The sequence below is a fragment of the Pinus tabuliformis genome, chromosome 6 (assembly GCF_031772625.1).
Source record: "Pinus tabuliformis cultivar Carrire ecotype Pingquan chromosome 6, CPIR1, whole genome shotgun sequence".
NCBI classification, from domain to species: domain Eukaryota; kingdom Viridiplantae; phylum Streptophyta; class Pinopsida; order Pinales; family Pinaceae; genus Pinus; species Pinus tabuliformis.
The window spans coordinates 1,354,095,530-1,354,115,800 of NC_142292.1; positions in this window are offsets into that span (position 1 = coordinate 1,354,095,530).

Sequence of the window (20,271 nt, forward strand, 5' to 3'; positions counted from 1 at the left end):
TTGACTCGAATGCTTCTTATGGTGACAATGACAAGAACTCCAAGCAGAGACCCCACATTCTTTACATAATTCTCAATAATCGGTGGTAAGCCTGAAATAAGGTCACTGGAGAAGAAACAAATTCCTGGTACACGTGGATTCACCCTGGCAAGCACTCCATTCAAACCTTCTATGCTAAGCTTTCTCCGTGCTAAATATTTATACTTTTTCTGCCTTCCATAGTTCCAAGAGAGCATTATGGTCAGAAAAATTGCTGCAATTAGGAAGGGACACAACCCTCCCTGCGGTACAGATGATAGATAAACGCCTTCAAAGATAGTAAAAAACAGAGTGAAGGGTAGTATAAGGAAAATATTTTGTGTAAACGATGTCCCGTGCACTATTTGTAATAGATTATCCTTCTAATATTCTCACCGGTGAAGGAAACAAGTTTTTTCAAGTCCCAAAAGTCAATAAAAACAACATATTATCAATAAAACAATGCAAAGGTTTCTATCTTCCTATATTTTAGATCACAAATAAGCATCAAAGGCTGGCACTTCCAAATGAGCGTGATCAATTCTTCTTAAAATTTGCCACAACCAAAACAACACCATCAAGACCAGTAACAATATAGGTAAGAAAAATAAAATATCTAACCCTATATATGCTATTATTCTTCGCTGGTAATCCATAAGTGGTGAATTTTCAAGAGTTGATGCAGATTCAAGCAGCAAGCTAGCCAATGTTGTTAATTTTCTGTAAAACACTTGGTAGACAAACTTTGAATCTCAAATTCACCAAACAATGAGCAGGATAAAATAGCTCTAATTATCTCCATATAGCCTAGCGCACATATCCACTTTCAAAATTGAAGTAAATTGAAAACACTCTCAAAACTTTTACCTCTTCCAAAACATAATTTAAAAACATGTTGTGACATCTTGTCCATCTTTTACCTATCTAATGATAACCTAAAAATAATAGAACTTTGGTAATCTTCTACTACAACGCCAAGATTTCAAATCATGATTCATATGTATGCTCTATATATACTTAAAGGTCATGCATGTTGATTAGTCTCCACCCTAGATTGGTGAGAAACATGTCTGCTAAATAAAAGCATAAATAATCTACCATAAATTTATAAATGAATGCATATTTAAAACATGGTAAATGCTTACAATTTTCATTATATACTAAATATTAGTACATTATGATATGAAATAAGGCAACATTTTTCATCCCTGTGGTGGAAAAAAAGGCCTGAACTCAATGAATGTATCTATGGAGTATTCTTTGCCAATTCAAGCTATTGCAATTCCTCATCTACACAGTAGTTACTTTCTGCCACTGTATTTCTCCTTGCATAACTTCTGCCATGTGAGGAGGAATGAGTTCCTCTAAGCTTGAGATAATCCTTTATGCTTTCAACAACCTGGTTGATAAATTCAAATCCTTCCATGTTTGGGGCATCTTTGTAACCATATTGGGCTATGCATTTATATACACCCTTTGGCTCTAGTTTTCCAACCATAAATCTCTCTGACAAAAGCATTGTCTTGACTGGAACCCTTCTTATGGTGACAATGACAAGAAATTCAAGCAGAGACCCCACATTCTTTACATAATGCTCAATAATGGGTGGTAAGCTAGAAAGAAGGTCACTGTAGAAGAAACAAATTCCTGGTACACGTGAATTCACCCTAGCAAGCAATCCATTCAAACCTTTTATGCTGAGTTTTCTTCGTGCTAAATATTTATACTTTCATGAAACAGTTGTTACAAAATATCTATCTAGCAAAATTGGGCATGTCTAAAGATTGTATAAGGTTCTGAAGTGTAATGGTTTAGATCTAAGCATAGGGTTAGGGTCTAGCAGCCAGATAACCAAACATTAGACTTCAGAGGAAAACCAGGTCAGGCATTTGAAATCCCCCTTCAGATATTCTTATACATCACTATCAGATTTGCATCTGGAAAGGTAGGTAGCCCGCCAGGAGCATGAACTCTACAGGACCAGATGTTGGCCTTGGTTGCGTCGTATCCCTTCTTGGTAATCACCTGCGGTGAAACATATGACAGCGCACCGTACGCTGTTTGGAGAAGGTCATCCTGTATGAACTGCTCCCACAAAGCACTAAGGCTAAAATCTATGACCTTCATATCACCATTTTCGTCTAAAACCTAGTTCTTCGACTTCCGGTGATATGAACCCCGACTGTGGTAGAAATCGATCGGGCTAATCAACTACTGAAAATAGTTTTTGCTTCCTCTTCCTTCAGTTTTCCCTTCCTTGCAACCGGATTGAAGAGCTGGATGCTTGAGTTCGCAGACAGGTCTTTACCTATGCAAATCGAATACCTACCTACCTGCAACAATTCGTAACTACTTTTTTGTGATCGAATAGTTCAGCCTTTCTCAATTGTCTAACATATAATCTAATGGTATCTAAGGGTGATAGGTAGACAATAAGGGGAGTTGATTTCAAAGGGAAACGCCTTACAGAGTAAAAATTAATATGTCTCATTTGAAAATATGAATAAATTTAATAATAAAAAAAGTCAATATAAGTTATAAATATTTTTTTTAATATGTAACATTAAGTAAAATAGGATTTATTTAGAATATGTTAATAACAAAAAAACCATAAAAGTAGACAACATCCATAACTAAAATATTTTAATTGTTATTTTAGGTAAAATATTTTAATTTCATATATGTATATTTATATGGTTTCAAAAAATGTTGTGGTTGGAAAGTTTTAAAGCAATTTTACTATTTTTCATTTTCATCCTTTTGCATGGATAGTTTTGATTAATTTTACCTAAAATAGAACAAATAATTGTTAAAAATGTCTTCTCTACAATCTAAATGTTCAAATGAAGTTTTCAAGTTGTTGAATCTATTTAAGAATTCAAAAATAAAATTTAATATATATATATTAATGATCTTTGATGGTCATGTTTGGGTTTTCCATTTATTTTTCTGATTTCTCTGAGGCTGCGGCTACGGATTCACGCTATTCATCTTCACGCTCTGCAGTTGTGGATTCACGCTCTGCGGCTCTGCACCTTAGGCTGAGATCTACAAGTGATGAGTAACTAGTTATGCAGGGTATTTCCGCTAATGCGAATCCTCTCTGCCATTTGTGTGAGTGATCGGCGTGCGTACTTTGCTTGATTGCATGATCCATCGACCTGTTTGGGTATTTCACGGAGCACAAAGATCGCCGGATCGACGAAGAATGATTCAGAGACAGCACGTTGTCCCTTTGGCGGCCTGCTCCTGAGAATTACAGTGGGGATTTTCAGAGTTGTGAACGGCTTGTGGGCATCCCCGATCCATTAAGTAGGCATCTGGTTCTTAATAATTCTGATCTGAAATTTTGAGTGAATAAGTTTGTTTACACATTTTTCGTTCTAGATCTAATCTTCTGGGGCTAGATCTAGATCTAGACGGCTAAGTTCTAGATCTAATCTTTTGCGGCTAGATCTAGATCTAATCTTATGTTCTGCCTTATTTCTTTGTGGTTGGGGTCTACAAGCAAGTAAAATATGGCTCTCAGCTTCGCGAAAATAGCTGCTGGCTCATCCGCTTGTGGAGGACAAGCTCCTGCCCATATCGTCAGTGAAGCCCCAGCTCCAACTGTCCAGGTGGTCCAAGCCTCACTCGATGAGGCTTTGAAGTTTTCCAAAAGTGCCCTAATCTACAGGTTCAATGGTTTTTGGCCGCGGCTGACAGCTCTCCATAATTGGATCTCAAAGGTATGGAAGCTTGTCATTTCTAATGAAATTAATATCTATCCCTGTGCTAGGGGTTTCTTGATAGTAGATTTTGAAAATCCTGAAAGCAGACAATGTATTCTAGATTCCGGCCCTTGGTTTTGGGAAAAATCAAGCCTATTCATGAAGCCATGGAACCCATCATTCGATCCCTCTACAGCAGTCATAACCTCAGCACCAGTTTGGGTGAGATTTCCAAGCCTACCCTTGCATCTCTGGAATCTCTCCTCGCTAAAAGCTGTTGGAAATGTGATTGGGAAATTTTAATGTAGGTGCGCAGAAACAGAGGAATATGCCAGAACCACCTATGCACTAATTTGTGTGGAAATGGACTTCAACGCCGGATTCCCAGCTGAAATAAACCTAACAAGTAAAGACTATGTGTGGAACCCAAAACTCGATTATGAAAGTGTCCTCTTTAGATGTCGATCTTGCTTTGAGACGGGCCATCTAGCCAAAAATTGGCCAAAAGCCTCCGAGAAAAACTCTGCTAGAAAAAACCACCACAAATCTACATGGTGAGAAGGAGCACAAAAAGAACACGACACTGTCATCAAAGAAGAATACTCTAGAGAAAACTCTGAATCACAAGAAATCGGGCAAGAAAGAAATGACTCTCAAGACAAGCAGGGAGAAAGCCCCGCCCAACAAATCAACAGCTATGAGGATTCAAATACCACACAAAATAAATCTTCATTTAACAGGAAAGCAGATCTCCTAGACGAAACTTCTTCTCCGACTATCTTCAAAAGGATGATCACAATAGATCACGAAGGTTAGACACCAATGTCCCAAGAACCCAGAAGAGATGAAGGAGATGCAAGATAAAAGAAGTTGGAAGACCGTAGAGAAAAAAAAGAAAGCTACAACACCAATCTCGCCAAGGAAGACGAGGAGCCAGATAATTAAAAACTAAGAAAATTGTAGGTCTGATAGACCAATTTGGTCTTAGTGGACGTTAACCACTATCATCATCATCATCATCATATATATACTTACACTCTTAAACCACATTTATTATTAAGATGGATTTTATAAAATTACCTATTTCAATTCAAATTCTAACTTAATTAAGTAAAACTAGTATAGAAAAAATTGTCATATGAAACGAAATACATCCACTACATACTACAATTAAAATATATTTCAACAAATATTTTTATTTTTTTAATTAAATTTTAAAATATTCTTGCAACTTAATTTCTATTACATTTAACAATACTTAAATCTAAAATGCAAGAAAATTGAGAATAAATTTTATATTTAATTTTTTAATTAAATTTTAAAATATTCTTGCAATTTAATTTCTATTACATTTAACCATAAATCAAGGAAGAAGATTGTAATGCCAAAAGAACACCCTCGTGGCAGTCCATCCATCCCACACATTTCAATTTTTCGAGAAGAAGTTCTAAGTTTGAGGGCTTCGGCTGGTGATAATCTTGCAACTAATCCAGCTTGAAATCGGTTCCATCACATGAACACCCTCATGGCAGTCCGTCCATTCCACACATTTCAATGTTTCGAGCAAGAGTGTTAAGTTTGAGGGTTTCGGTTGCTGATAATCTTGCAACTGATCCAGCTTGAAATCAGTTTCATAAGTTAGTGCTCCATCATATTCTATCAAGAAATGAGAACCACCAGTTACAACCGCCTGCGTCTAGCCTACGCAAGTTTCTAGCTGGTCAAAACTGTCACATGTAAATCAACGGATGATTATAATTCAATCATCGAATGGTGTATAGTGAAGATAGGTACATAGCAGGGGAGTTTATTATTATTAGCATTTGCACCAGATGTTACAAAGAAAACGTTGTAAGTCGGTAGCAAATGAAAGAAGAGCACAGATGAAATAAAATGTAATATGTTATGTGATATAGCTATAGCCAAATTTGAATGAAAATAAATCTTAATGTTAAATGTAATATAACCAAACAATCTACTCAAACGGGTAGCACATATAAAAAAATAGCATAAATGAAATAAAATGTGATATGTTATGTGATCTAACTATAACCAAATTTGAATGAAAAATAAATATTAACTGTGAAATATATTACAACCAAACAATATACTCAAAACAGAAGGTGTGCAACCTCTTTCCTAACTGCTTGCAAAATCTATTAAAATTATTATCAATTTATAAATAATTAATTTATCAAAAACTAATTTATCAATCAATTAACTGAAATTTTAAAAAAATGGCACTTAAGTGAAACCTTCACCAGCAAAAACAAAAAAGAGTTAACTGATAAGTTATTTGCCAATCTTACCAAACTGTACTAACGCTTACACACGATAAAGCACATGGTATTAAAGGACCGAGATAATTTTTGACTGTCATCGTAGGAAAATGAACATTAAGTAAAACGAATAAATGATGCCGCAGAGATTTTCCTTTATCACATAGAGCTACTTCAATTCATATCTACATATAGGACATGAATGGAAATTATGACTACAGCGTGAAGGCACAACTTCATGGTAGATTGCAGATTTTTTTGTGGTGGTTTCATGGTGCAGAGATTATAGTTTAAATTTAAAATCACAATTTAAATTTAACATTTATGCCACAGAGTAATCTCTAGAGAGATGGAGTCTCATCAACACTTTTTACCATCTATAGCTTGGTGATATTGATAACCTTCGCACAAAGGTTGACATGCATGTTTGGTCTTATTCTTATATATTTATTTTTTCAATTTTTTTATTGGAGTTGATATTCTTTTTTATTAGTAATTAATTAGAAGAAGATGATTTTGTCAATAATTAATTTGTAGTTTTTCTAAAGATTCATTTTACACATTTATTTCATTTAATTCTAAATATCACAATTTTTGACAACCAATTCATTCTTACTGTGCCTCTCAGAATATTACAAAATATATATTGAAGAGTATTTTTACTCATTTATAAATATTGATTTATAAATATTTTCAATAATCTATTTACTTAAGAATATTTTTATCGTTTTTCTTTTTTAATCTATAGTTTGCAAAGTCAGGAAGTATTTTTCCAAGTTAAACATTACAACTTGGGTTGGTCGATATTAAACTAATAGGGATGAACAAACAAATTAATTGTCATACTTTTTTTAATAATATTGAAAAATAAATAAATATTTATTTTTCCAAGTTAAACATTACAATTTGGGTTGGCCGATATTAAATTAATAGTGATGAACAAACAAATTAATGTCTAAATTGGAGAAATTAATTCTCTACTTATGTACAAGTACTTCATAAATTTTGGTGGGTAGGAACCACTTGTAAGTATCCACATGTACATTTTTACTCCTCCTTATTGAAGTGCTTAAAACACGTAAATAATGGTGGGCACCAACTTCTAGTAATTGTATGGTATGAATATTGAAATTGTATCTATAAATCATAGAAAAATAAAATATGTGGTACAATTATCCACATGGTACTGTATTGTGGAATGGTTGCAACAAGATCTTCAAGTTATGTTCTAATTAAATATTTGAAAAATGCATTTTATAATAATATCGAAAATTAAATATCAACTTTGTGTCTATTTTGGAATATGGCTTTAAGAATTTTAATTTAGTTAACAAAAATTATTAGATAGATGGAAGAGATTTAACCTTCAATGAATCTTTTAGATAATGATTGTGGGAAACATCCCATAAAATAAGAGCAATATGCAAAGTTTAAGAATAAAACATGGCTATGTAAATATTTAAAAATATTGGCATGAATATTGCAATTGTATTCAAAAAAATATTATTTAAAACATGTGATATAGTTATCCATGTGATGTTATATTGTGTAAATGTTGCAATAAGACTTTCACAGTTAATGGTGGAATCATATTTTTGACAAATATTTTTTTTAATAATATTTAAAAATAAATATTTATTTTTCAATGTTAAACCTTATAACTTGAGTTGGTCGATATTAAATTAATAGTGATGAACAAACAAATTAATTGTTATAAACAAATATCATTACAAATTCCGGATTAAAAAAAACTAATATGATTAAAAGGACTCATTACAATTACCTTCACTCCCAGCACCATATACATCTCCATACCAAGTAGCAGTGGCCGTCTTCCAGCCATCAGTGGCTGCTTCGGAGCGCAAGAATAGAGAGGTGAGAAGTACATGAATTAGAGAAGCAAAGGAAAGTCTCATTTTGGATGCCATAGAAGTAGACAACATAGACTGAGCTTCGAGAAACTACAGTGAACCAGAATCAAAGAATGTGAGAATTTTGCCACTGGAGCATCTCAAGCCAAGCCAACCGAAGCCCCCAACTGAAAATGGATGGAAAGAAGTCCCCAAGTCAATTCTCTCCTGCGCAGTGCCTCTTTTATAATAAGAAAACAAATCAAGCAAATACATTTGTTTCCCGAAAACCAGGAACAAAGTGCAATTAATAGCATGCAATTATCATAACAGCTCTAACGGTAGTCCGCTCTAGCGATAGGATGGCTCTATCAATTTACCCAATGGCTCAACCAGCACGTTTAGTTATCTAGGATAAAAGAATAAACAATTAAAAAAATCAATGTAATAATGCTAAGTAAATATTTGGTGCACTAAGCTAAGGATTGGTTAAGTGATTTTATCTTATCTATTTAAATAACATTTTATTCTTATCCAATAAATAAAATGAATGCGAAAACAAATCATTTGCCTAACATCATGATGCTTAATATTTACCATATAACCATTAGCTTAACACATGATACTTCATATTTACTCCATAACCAATTCCAAATATTCTTATGCCAACCGAATCCACATTTAACCAATTAAGTTTGCACAGTGGAGTTTGATGGAACTGGACCACGTATCTATTTTCTTGGTGTCACTAGATTATACGAAACTTAGGCTAACAAAACTAAATTTTCAAATAAACATTTAATATTTACAGTGATGGAATATATTACTGTATCATAATCGAAATTCTCTTCGTTTCGAAAAGTCTAAAAATTGAAACCTTCTTAATATCGTTATTTTAACAATTGATTTAGATTTTGTTTGTTTGTTTTATATTTGGGCAACCATCAAAATATTTGATTTACATATCTAAATTTAAGAGATGAAATCTTAGTAGGCTTAAGTTAAGCCCATTCCTTCTTATGCTTTTAGTTATTCATCTGATGTGAAACTACCTTAATAATTGATGGGCTGATGCTGCATGGTATTTTTACACTACAGATTTAAAATATTTGTATGTATATACCTTTATATCTCCATATATATATATATATATATATATATATATATATGTCTCTCCTACTCTCCCTCTTTCTATCTCTGGCTTCTTCTTTCTCTCCCATCCTACATCTATATCTCTATTTTCCTATGTCTCTTCTTTTTTGTCTCTCTATCTCATCTCAAAAAATTACACACTCTCTACCCATATATATATCTCTCCCTACATCCTCCTCATCTCTCTCTCTCTCCACTTTTCTCTTATTGTGTCTTTCTTCTTCCCTCCCTCTCTCTCCTCCTCCAACTAAATCTCTCTCTCAAGTACTCTCCCTCCTTTTCTCTCCCACCTCCCTCATCCTCTCTCTTTCTCTCTCTAACTTTGTCACTATCTCCCTCCCTCTCTCCTTCTCTCTCCCCCCTCAATATTTGTCTCCCTCTCTCTATATTCCCCTTGTCTCCCTTGCTCTTTCTTCTCCTCCTCTATATCTTCTCTCCTCTCTCCCTTAGTATTTATTTGTCTCTCACTTTTCACTCCTCCTCTCTCTACCTATATCTATCTATGTCTTTTTTCTTCCCTCCTTCTCTCTCTCCTATCCTCTCTCTCTCTCTCTCTCTCTCTTTTCCTTCCAACTTAGTCACTATTTTCCCTCTCTCCCCTCCAAATTCATCTTTTTATCTCCCTCCCTCCCTCCATCCATATGATCAAGAATTGTCACTATGTGCAATCAATAATATATGTAAGCTCTAATATAATAATGCTTATAATGGATACTAGCATTTGCACCTGATGTTGCAAAGGAAACATCGTAAGGCATAGAGTGTGGAAGAATAGGGACATGTCAATGGGCATTGTTGAAAGCAAGGGTGGATGATAATGAGTTGCAATTGAAATTGTTAGTTATGTGTATGCTGAATATAGATATTTTGTAAATAATAGTGTGTAGAAGAATAGTGACATGTGAATGGACATTGTTGAAAGAAAGGGTGGATGATATTGAGTTACACTTGGAACTATTAGTTATGTGTGTTTTGAATATGGATAAATAATAGTAGTGCATGGAAGAATAGCAACATGTGAATGGATATTCTTGAAAGCAAGGGTGGATGATAATGAGTTATAGTTAATGTCATAAAGAGGTTATCCATTATTCATGTAGCAGTTGTTGTTTATGTGAACATGTTTTTGTACATTATTTTAAGTTTTTTTTTGTATTTGGAGATTTCGTTTTTCCATATGTTACATATTTAAGAATGAATTGTCACTTTTAAAGCGGGCACACAAGGTTGCTAGCTTTCACAAAATATTCCACTGACTATAAATATGATTTTATTTGTTGTATAATTCGATTTACCATCGTGAGAGTAAAAATTAGATGTCCTTTTCCTACTACATGGTTCTGTCAACTAGGGGTTTCCAAAAATACAAGTGAATTCCATCAAACTCCTCGTTGAAATCAAACTCTCGGTGAAATTCTCGTAAATATAGGGATGCGCAAATTCCTTAATGAAAAATCTTCACTCGAGGGAAGTAGCTAAGACCTATGGACTATTTTATGATTGAGAATGTTGTTGTATTCAATGCTTTACTAGCTACAATGGCTGCTAAAGTGGCAACAATGATCATTGACCAATACATAGGCTATGGTATTTCTTTGTAAAATGTAGAGCCTATGTCCCCTGGGTTTTTCATCAAATAAACCGCTTGTCTCGTATATGTGATAAGTAGAGATGGGTAAACCAACACACAGAAAGAAGGCGGCAACAAAAAACCCAAATTTCTCATTATGTTACTAAAACTTAAGGAGGATGAAGCACATAGGTATGATGAAATACTGATAATTCTGTCTTTGACATATACCTTGGACCTAGATTGATTTCCTATTGAAATGACCCAAGTCTGCAAACATGGCCTTGGCACCTGGATCTAGTCAAAACAAAGAACTGATGTTAGTGTTTTTATTTGTACAGCTTTAGCATAAATAATTGGGATGAAGTTATGAATTCTGTTTGAGAAAATCATTGGTATGGATTTATCAATTGAGTTAGAAAACAATTCCAAGTATACTATTTGATAAAATGAGATACATATCATCAATCAATACCTGTTATACATAAGACTACACCTCCAAGCATCACCCATCCTTATTAGTGATATTCATGAAAGTAATAGTATATATAATATGGGTTGAATGCCTTGAATGCTCCAGGATAATATTTCACAATATTATACTGTCCTATCATGATGTTGGTCACAAACCAGGCAATCATTATGGGTGAGAACATGAAGCTAACTTTACTAGTACTGAGTTTTTGAAAAAGGAACAATAGTAACAGGATAAAAAAATGACACGAGTACAACAACACCTGCTTGAGTTAACATACGAAAACATAAATTATGTCAGGAAGTGGGATGCCATAATTCACATTATACACACAGATGATATCATGTTTATGATAGGGAGTTGCATCCCTCCTTCAAATAAACTAACCCATACTGAAAAACTTGATTACATCCCAATATACTCATGGAAGCCAAGCTAATAGTGTCTACTTCGCATTCTTGTATCATCTTACCTTGGCTCATGTTACTGTTCCTTGACTGAATTCCTTGCATAGTTGACAACACTGCAGGATTAAAAAAGGCATCATAATTTGGAACAAAATCAACATGTGTGATGGATCATTGAGTTGAGGTGCCAAGCTGATACTAGTTTGACATGAAAGAACTTTTTGAGATTCATTTATGGGAAGACCTGATATTTCAATAATCAGCACTCCAACCAATCACCATACAAGTGCCCATCATAAAAACAATCAAAAAAAAAAAATTCTAAGTCGTTGCACTCTTCTCAAGCAATTCCTTTGTCCTCAAGTTGATAGCCTTTCCACCATTTTGCGTACTGAAAAAATTCAATCTAGTATCTGATGCAAGGCGCATGAATTGCTTGCCAGTGCTTTTTTCAAGGTTGACAACCCCTGTATTCTTTCCTAATTGAAGCTATTGCAATTCCTCATCTACGCAGTAGTTACTTTCTGCCACTGTATTTATACTTGCATAACTTTTGTCATGTGAGGAGGAATGAGTTCCTCTAAGCTTGAGATAATATTTTATTCTTTCATCAACCTAGTTGATAAATTGAAATCCTTCCATTTTTGGGGCATCTTTGTAACCATATTGGGCTATGCATTTATATACACCCTTTGGCTCTAGTCTTCCAACCATATATATCTCTGACAAAAGCACTATCTTGACTCGAATGCTTCTTATGGTGACAATGACAAGAACTTCAAGCAGAGACCCCACATTCTTTACATAATTCTCAATAATCGGTGGTAAGCCAGAAATAAGGTCACAGGAGAAGAAACAAATTCCTGGTACACATGAATTCACCCTGGCAAGCAATCCATTCAAACCTTCTATGCTAAGTTTTCTCCATGCTAAATATTTATACTTTTTCTGCCTTCCATAGTTCCAAGAGAACATTATGGTCAGAAAAATTGCTGCAATTAGGAAGGGACACCAACCTCCCTGTGGTACAGATGATAGATAAACGCCTTCAAAGATAGTAAAAAGCAGAGTGAAGGGTAGTACAAGGAAAATATTTTGTATAAACGATGTCTCGTGCACTATTTGTAATAGATTATCCTTCTAATATTCTCACCGGTGAAGGAAACAAGTTTTTTCAAGTCCCAAAAGTCAATAAAAGCAACATACTATCAATAAAACAATGCAAAGGTTTCTATCTTCCTATATTTTACATCACAACTAAGCATCAAAGGCTCGCACTTCTAAAGGAGCGTGATCAATTCTTCTTAAAATTTGCCACAACCAAAACAACACCATCAGGACCGGTAACAATATAGGTAAGAAAAATAAAATATCTAACCCTATATATGCTATTATTCTCCACTGGTAATCCATAAGTGGTGAATTTTCAAGAGTTGATGTTGATTCAAGCAGCAAGCTAGCCAATGTTGTCAATTTGCTATAAAACACTTGGTAGACAAACTTTGAATCTCAAATTCACCAAACAATGAGCAGGATAAAATAGCTCTAATTATCTCCATATAGCCCAGTGCACATATCCACTTTCAAAATTGAAGTAAATTGAAAACACTCTCAAAACTTTTACCTCTTCCAAAACATAATTTAAAAACACGTTGTGACATCTTGTCCATCTTTTACCTATCTAATGATAACCTAAAAATAATAGAACTTTGGTAATCTTCTACTACAACACCAAGATTTCAAATCATGATTCATATGTATGCTCTATATATACTTAAAGGTCATGCATGCTGATTAGTCTCCACCCTAGATTGATGAGAAACATGTTTGCTAAATAAAAGCATAAATAATCTACCATAAATTTATAAATGAATGCATATTTAAAACATGGTAAATGCTTACAATTTTCATTATATACTGAATATTAGTACATTATGATATGAAATAAGGCAACATTTTTCATCCCTGTGGTGGAAAATAAGGCCTGAACTCAATGAAAGTATCTATGGAGTATTCTTTGCCAATTCAAGCTATTGCAATTCCTCATCTACACAGTAGTTACTTTCTGCCACTGTATTTCTGCTTGCATAACTTCTGCCATGTGAGGAGGAATGAGTTCCTCTAAGCTTGAGATAATCCTTTATGCTTTCAACAACCTGGTTGATAAATTCAAATCCTTCCATTAATATGTCTCATTTGAAAATATGAATAAATTTAATAATAAAAAAAGTCAATATAAGTTATAAATATTTTTTTTAATATGTAACATTAAGTAAAATTAGGATTTATTTAGAATATGTTAATAACAAAAAAAACCATAAAATTAGACAACATCCATAACTAAAATATTTTAATTGTTATTTTAAGTAAAATATTTTAATTTCATATATGTATATTTATATGGTTTCAAAAAATGTTGTGGTTGGAAAGTTTTAAAGCAATTTTACTATTTTTCATTTTCATCCTTTTGCATGGATAGTTTTGATTAATTTTACCTAAAATAGAACAAATAATTGTTAAAATGTATTCTCTACAATCTAAATGTTCAAATGAAGTTTTCAAGTTGTTGAATCTATTTAAGAATTCAAAAATAAAATTTAATATATATATATTAATGATCTTTGATGGTCATGTTTGGGTTTTCCATTTATTTTTCTGATTTCTCTGAGGCTGCGGCTACGGCTTCATGCTCTGCGGCTCTGCACCTCAGGCTGAGATCTACGAGTGATGAGTAACTAGTTATGCAAGGTATTTCCGCTAATGTGAATCCTCTCTACCATTTGTGTGAGTGATTAGCGTGCGTACTTTGCTTGATTACGTGATCCATCGACCTGATTGGGTATTTCACGGAGCACAAAGATCGCCGGATCGGCGAAGAATGATTCAGAGAGAGCTCGTTGTCCCTTTGGCGGCCTACTCCTGAGAACTACAGTAGGGATTTTCAGAGTTGTGAACGGCTGATCCATTAAGTAGGCATCTGGTTTTTAATAATTCTGATCTGAAATTTTGAGTGAATAAGTCTGTTTACACATTTTACGTTCTAGATCTAATCTTCTGGGGCTAGATCTAGATCTAGGCGGCTAAGTTCTAGATCTAATCTTCTGCGGCTAGATCTAGACCTAATCTTATGTTCTGCCTTATTTCTTTGTGGCTGGGGTCTATAAGCAAGTAAAATATGGCTCTCAGCTTCCCGAAAATAGTTGTTGGCTCATCCGCTTCTGGAGGGCAAGCTCCTGCCCATATCGTCAGTGAAGCCCCAGCTCCAACTGTCCAGGTGGTCCAAGCCTCACTCGATGAGGCTTTGAAGTTTTCCGAAAGTGCCCTAATCTACCGGTTCAATGGTTTTTGGCCGTGGCTGACAGCTCTCCATAATTGGATCTCAGAGGTATGGAAGCTTGTCATTTCTAATGAAATTAATATCTACCCCTGTGCTAGGGGTTTCTTTATAGTAGATTTTGAAGATCCTGAAAGCAGACAATATATTCTAGATTCCGGCCCTTAGTTTTGGGAAAAATCAGGCCTATTCATGAAGCCATGGAACCCATGATTCGATCCCTCTACAGCAGTCATAACCTCAGCACCAGTTTGGGTGAGATTTCTAAGCCTACCCTTGCATCTCTGGAATCTCTCCTCGCTAAAAGCCGTTGGAAATGCAATTGGGAAATTTTACTGTAGGTGCCCAGAAACAGAGGAATATACCAGAACCACCTATGCACGAATTTGTGTGGAAATGGACTTCAGCGCCGGATTCCCAGCTGAAATAAACCTAACAAGTAAAGACTATGTGTGGAACCCGAAACTCGATTATGAAAGTGTCATCTTCAGATGTCGATCTTGCTTTGAGACATGCCATCTAGCCAAAAATTGGCCAAAAGCCTCCCAGAAAAACTCTGTTAGAAAAAACCACCACAAATCTACATGGTGAGAAGGAGCACAAAAAGAACACTACACTGTCATCAAAGAAGAATACTCTAGAGAAAACTCTGAATCACAAGAAATCGGGCAAGAAAGAAATGACTCTCAAGACAAGCAGGGAGAAAGCCCCGCCTAACAAATCAAGAGCTATGAGGATTCAAATACCACACAAAATAAATCTTCATTTAACAGCAAAGCAGATCTCCTAGACGAAACTTCTTCTCCGACTATCTTCAAAAGGACGAACACAATAGATCACGAAGCTAAGACACCAATGTCCCAAGAACCAGAAGAGATGAAGGAGATGCAAGATAAAGGAAGTTGGAAGACCATAGAGAAAAAAAAGAAAGCTACAGCACCAATCTCGCCAAGAAAGACGAGGAGCCAGATAATTAAAAACTAAGAAAATTATAGGTCCGATAGACCAATTTGGTCTCAGTGGACGTTAACCACTATCATCATCATCATCATCATCATATATATATATATATATACTTACACTCTTAAACCACATTTATTATTAAGATGGATTTTATAAAATTACCTATTTCAATTCAAATTCTAACTTAATTAAGTAAAACTAGTATAGAAAAAATTGTCATATGAAATGAAATACATCCACTACATAATACAATTAAAATATATTTCAACGAATATTTTTATTTTTTTAATTAATTTTTAAAATATTCTTGCAACTTAATTTCTATTACATTTAACCATACTTAATTTCTATTACATTTAACAATACTTAAATCTAAAATGCAAGAAAATTGAAAATAAATTTTATATTTAATTTTTTAATTAAATTTTAAAATATTCTTGCAATTTAGTCTCTATTAAATTTAAAGATAAATCTAAAATGGAAGAAAATTGAAAATAGATTTTATAAAATTACCTATTTCAATTTAAATTCTAACTTAATTAAGTAAAAATACTATTAAAAAAATTGTGATATAAAATAAAATACATCAACTTCATAATACAATTGAAATATATTTAAACCATTATTTTTAATTTTTTAATTAAATTTTAAAATATTCTTGCAATTTAATTTCTATTACATTTAAAAATATTTAAATCCAAAATCCAAGAGAGTTGAATATTTGTTTGTTTATGTCACTGACAAAACCACTATAATCGTTGACGTAACGGAGATTATCCTACTGACACAACCATGTGCCCTGACGTTTGGCATTTGAAGGGATTATTAAGGATCACAATAAGCACATCTGACATCGAAGGGATTATTCGAAGAACAAGTAACCGTTACTCTAATATTTTAAATAAAATTCGAGAATATCTTAAAAATTCAAGATGTTATTATTTTTAAATAAAATTTTTAAATATTTTTAAAATTTAATATTATATTAAATTTAAAAAATTTAAAATATTAAAATTCTCTATATTTCAATATAAATTATATTAAAGAAATTGGTTGCCTATTTCAATATAAATTATATTAAAGAAATTGGTTGCCTATACAACACGAAATAATTTAGTGATATTAAAATCTGTTGGGTAAAGATGAGATTAAGGACTTAATGACGTTTGAAGGAATGAATGTCTATGTAAAGAATTACTATGAAGGCAAAATATCGTTGAATGCATTTCTCATTTTCCTAGTATTTCTCATGCTGATTGAGGATGAACAACATCAGCGAATGGAGTGCTGAGTATGGATTGTGTTGAGTATGCTGATTGAGGATGAACAACATCAGCTAATGAGTGTTATGGATTGTGTTATGGATTGTGTTGAGTAGCTAATCGAGTGTTATGGATTGTGTTGAGTATGGAATTAGTTGTTTGACAGTGTTATGCGACAACATTTTTGTGGGAATTTATGTAGATAGTTGAAATCACATAGTTTTGTAATTTTAATTATAATTTTATCAATTTTATTAAAATACTTCAAACATGTTTTCTAATTTTAATTAAAAATTTTATTAATTTTATTAAAATACTTCAATTCTATCTGTGATTCATTATCAGTAAAACTACCGTGAAGGTTTGTGAGTTTTTGAAAGCCAAAAATAGGCACCATTGAATTTTATTTGGATCATGATTAGTTACAATGAGCAATTATTTGTGAGAATATATTTAATTTGTATGTTAGGGTTTTCCAGTATGTTGAAAACAAGAATATATTTAATACCACTATGCATGCAGCAATTCTTATGTTATGAGCTTTGAAATCATTAAAAGTTTGAGACTATTATGTTATGAGCTTTGAAATCATTAAATGTTTGAGACTATTAGTTGTCATCTTTGCAAAAATTGAGAAATAGGCGTCATGGTGATAAGTAATTTTTTAATAAGTATTTGTGATAAATATAATTTTTTTTTTACTGAAACCAAAAGTATTTGTGATAAATATAATTATCTTTTTCCTGAAATCATGTATCAATCATCTAAAAATTTAAATTTAGAAAATTTGATATACAACTTAATGTATAATATTATTCTTTTTCCAACTTATTAATATTTCTCTACTCTCATCTCTGGCAACTTTGGCAAAGATACCATTTTCAACTTTGACAAACACACCATGGCCAGTTAAATCCATTTTTTGCAAACAGCCCTGCACCATGTTTTTCGCCTTTATTACTCTATGAAATCGACACTTTCATTCAATGGGAGGATTGATGAGTATTCGAATACTGAACTGGGGCTACCAGATGGTGATCTCATCGCTTTGACTGGGAAGATTAAAAATATGGATGATAATAACCTCAATTCAGAAGAAACTAACATTGTAGTTCAGCTCAAGGAAAATATAAGGATCAATTGTGTCATAAAGTTTCTATAAGAGAAAATCAGATTAAAAGAAAAAATAGAAAATAAAATTAGGTCTACAGGATGAAAAATCAGACGGGTTCAGATAAGCAAAGAAAATTAACTACATAACTGCATTCAGATAAGAAGGGCAAATTAATTTCATAATTGCATTTTGAAGCACAGCATGGTGACATATTTAAATATCTCTGATGTTGAGTAAAAAAATATCTAATTGAGCCAAAAAGCTCATTCTATAACATAGTTTGAAAGCTATATATAAGTACGTCTATGCTTGGAATTGAAATGTGTCTTTCCTATTTATTCTGCTAGCCATCAGCATTATGGCCTTTGTCTGCACCACCACAACACAAAAAATAATTCAATCCAAATCTTTCTTTACCAATTACAAAAAAAAAAATCTCAACAAATTTGATATTGCAAGCACTCCAATGAAATATAATAAAATCCACAAGATAAGCATAAAATCCTTCATGTGCAAGAATGCTATGCCACCTTATGTGCAGATACATGGTAAACATTTACTTTCCGCGCACAGAAATTTGTGAGAAGGGAGAAAGGGGACACTTGTTGGGCTCTGCATAATAAAATCAAGCTCAACATAAATTCTGCGACTGATTTGAGGGGAAAATTTTATATTTGAGGTAATTTAAAAACAAAAGAGGGCAAGAAGATTTAATTTATTATGATTATGATAAATCAAAACCTAAACCAAGAAGCTCTCCCTCTATTAGAGTGTGATAAGGGGTGAGTCAATAATTGAACAATGAGTTTAGATACTCAAATTTAACTATAACGAAATCAAATTTTATACATATACGCATCAAATATCAAACTTACAGGTGACTGCGAATTCCAAAATTTAATAGGTGTGGAGTTATCATTTGGCTACTAAATTTAGGAAACAAATTTTCTTTAAAATGCCATTGAGTAGAATCTAATAGTACCTGTGATATTGTTTTTCTCTGTCGATGCTGCAAGACTTTCCCACAAATTTTCTTAGGGTTGTTTTCCCTTATCATTGTCCGATCAAATACTCATAGATCCCATAAAGACCCACATTTCTTAAATAAAATAGAAAGATAGGATCTTACTATCGGAAATGGGATCATGGGCGGGAGCCTATGCATTGGCATAACGTGCGAAGAGATTCATTACCAAGAAGGAAACAAAGAACATTAGTAAAGTAACAAGTATGGTGAAGGCGATCATCTCTGAAATTATCAGAGATGTCAATGTCCAATACCAAGAAAATCAAGGAAGAAGATTTTAGTGCCAAAAGAACACCCTCGTGGCAGTCCATCCATCCCACACATTTCAATTTTTTGAGAAGAAGTTCTAAGATTGAGGGTTTCTTGCAACTAATCCAACTTGAAATCAGTTTCATAAATTAGTGCTACATCACATGAACACCTTCATGGCAGTCTATCCATTCCACACATTTCAATGTTTCGAGCAAGAGTGCTAAGTTTGAGGATCTTGCAACTGATCCAGCTTGAAATCAGTTTCATAAGTTAGTGCTCCATCATATTCTATCAAGAAATGAGAACCGCCAGTTACAACCGCCTGCATCTAGTCTACGCGAGTTTCTAGTTGGTCACAACTATCACATGTAAATCAACGGATGATTATAATTCAATCATCGAATGGTGTATAGTGAAGATAGGTACATAGCAGGGGAGTTTATTATTATTAGCATTTGCACCAGATGTTACAAAGAAAACGTTGTAAGTCAGTAGCAAATGAAAGAAGAGCACAGATGAAATAAAATGTAATATGTTATGTGATATAACTATAGCCAAATTTGAATGAAAATAAATCTTAATGTTAAATGTAATATAACCAAACAATCTACTCAAACGAGTAGCACATATCAAAGAATAGCATAAATGAAAGAAAATGTGATATGTTATGTGATCTAACTATAACCAAATTTGAATGAAAAATAAATATTAACTGTTAAATGTATTACAACCAAACAATATACTCAAAACAGAAAGTGTACAACCTCTTTCCCAACTGCTTGCAAAATCTATTAAAATTATTATCAATTTAAAAATAATTAATTTATCAAAAACTAATTTATCAATCAATTAACTGAA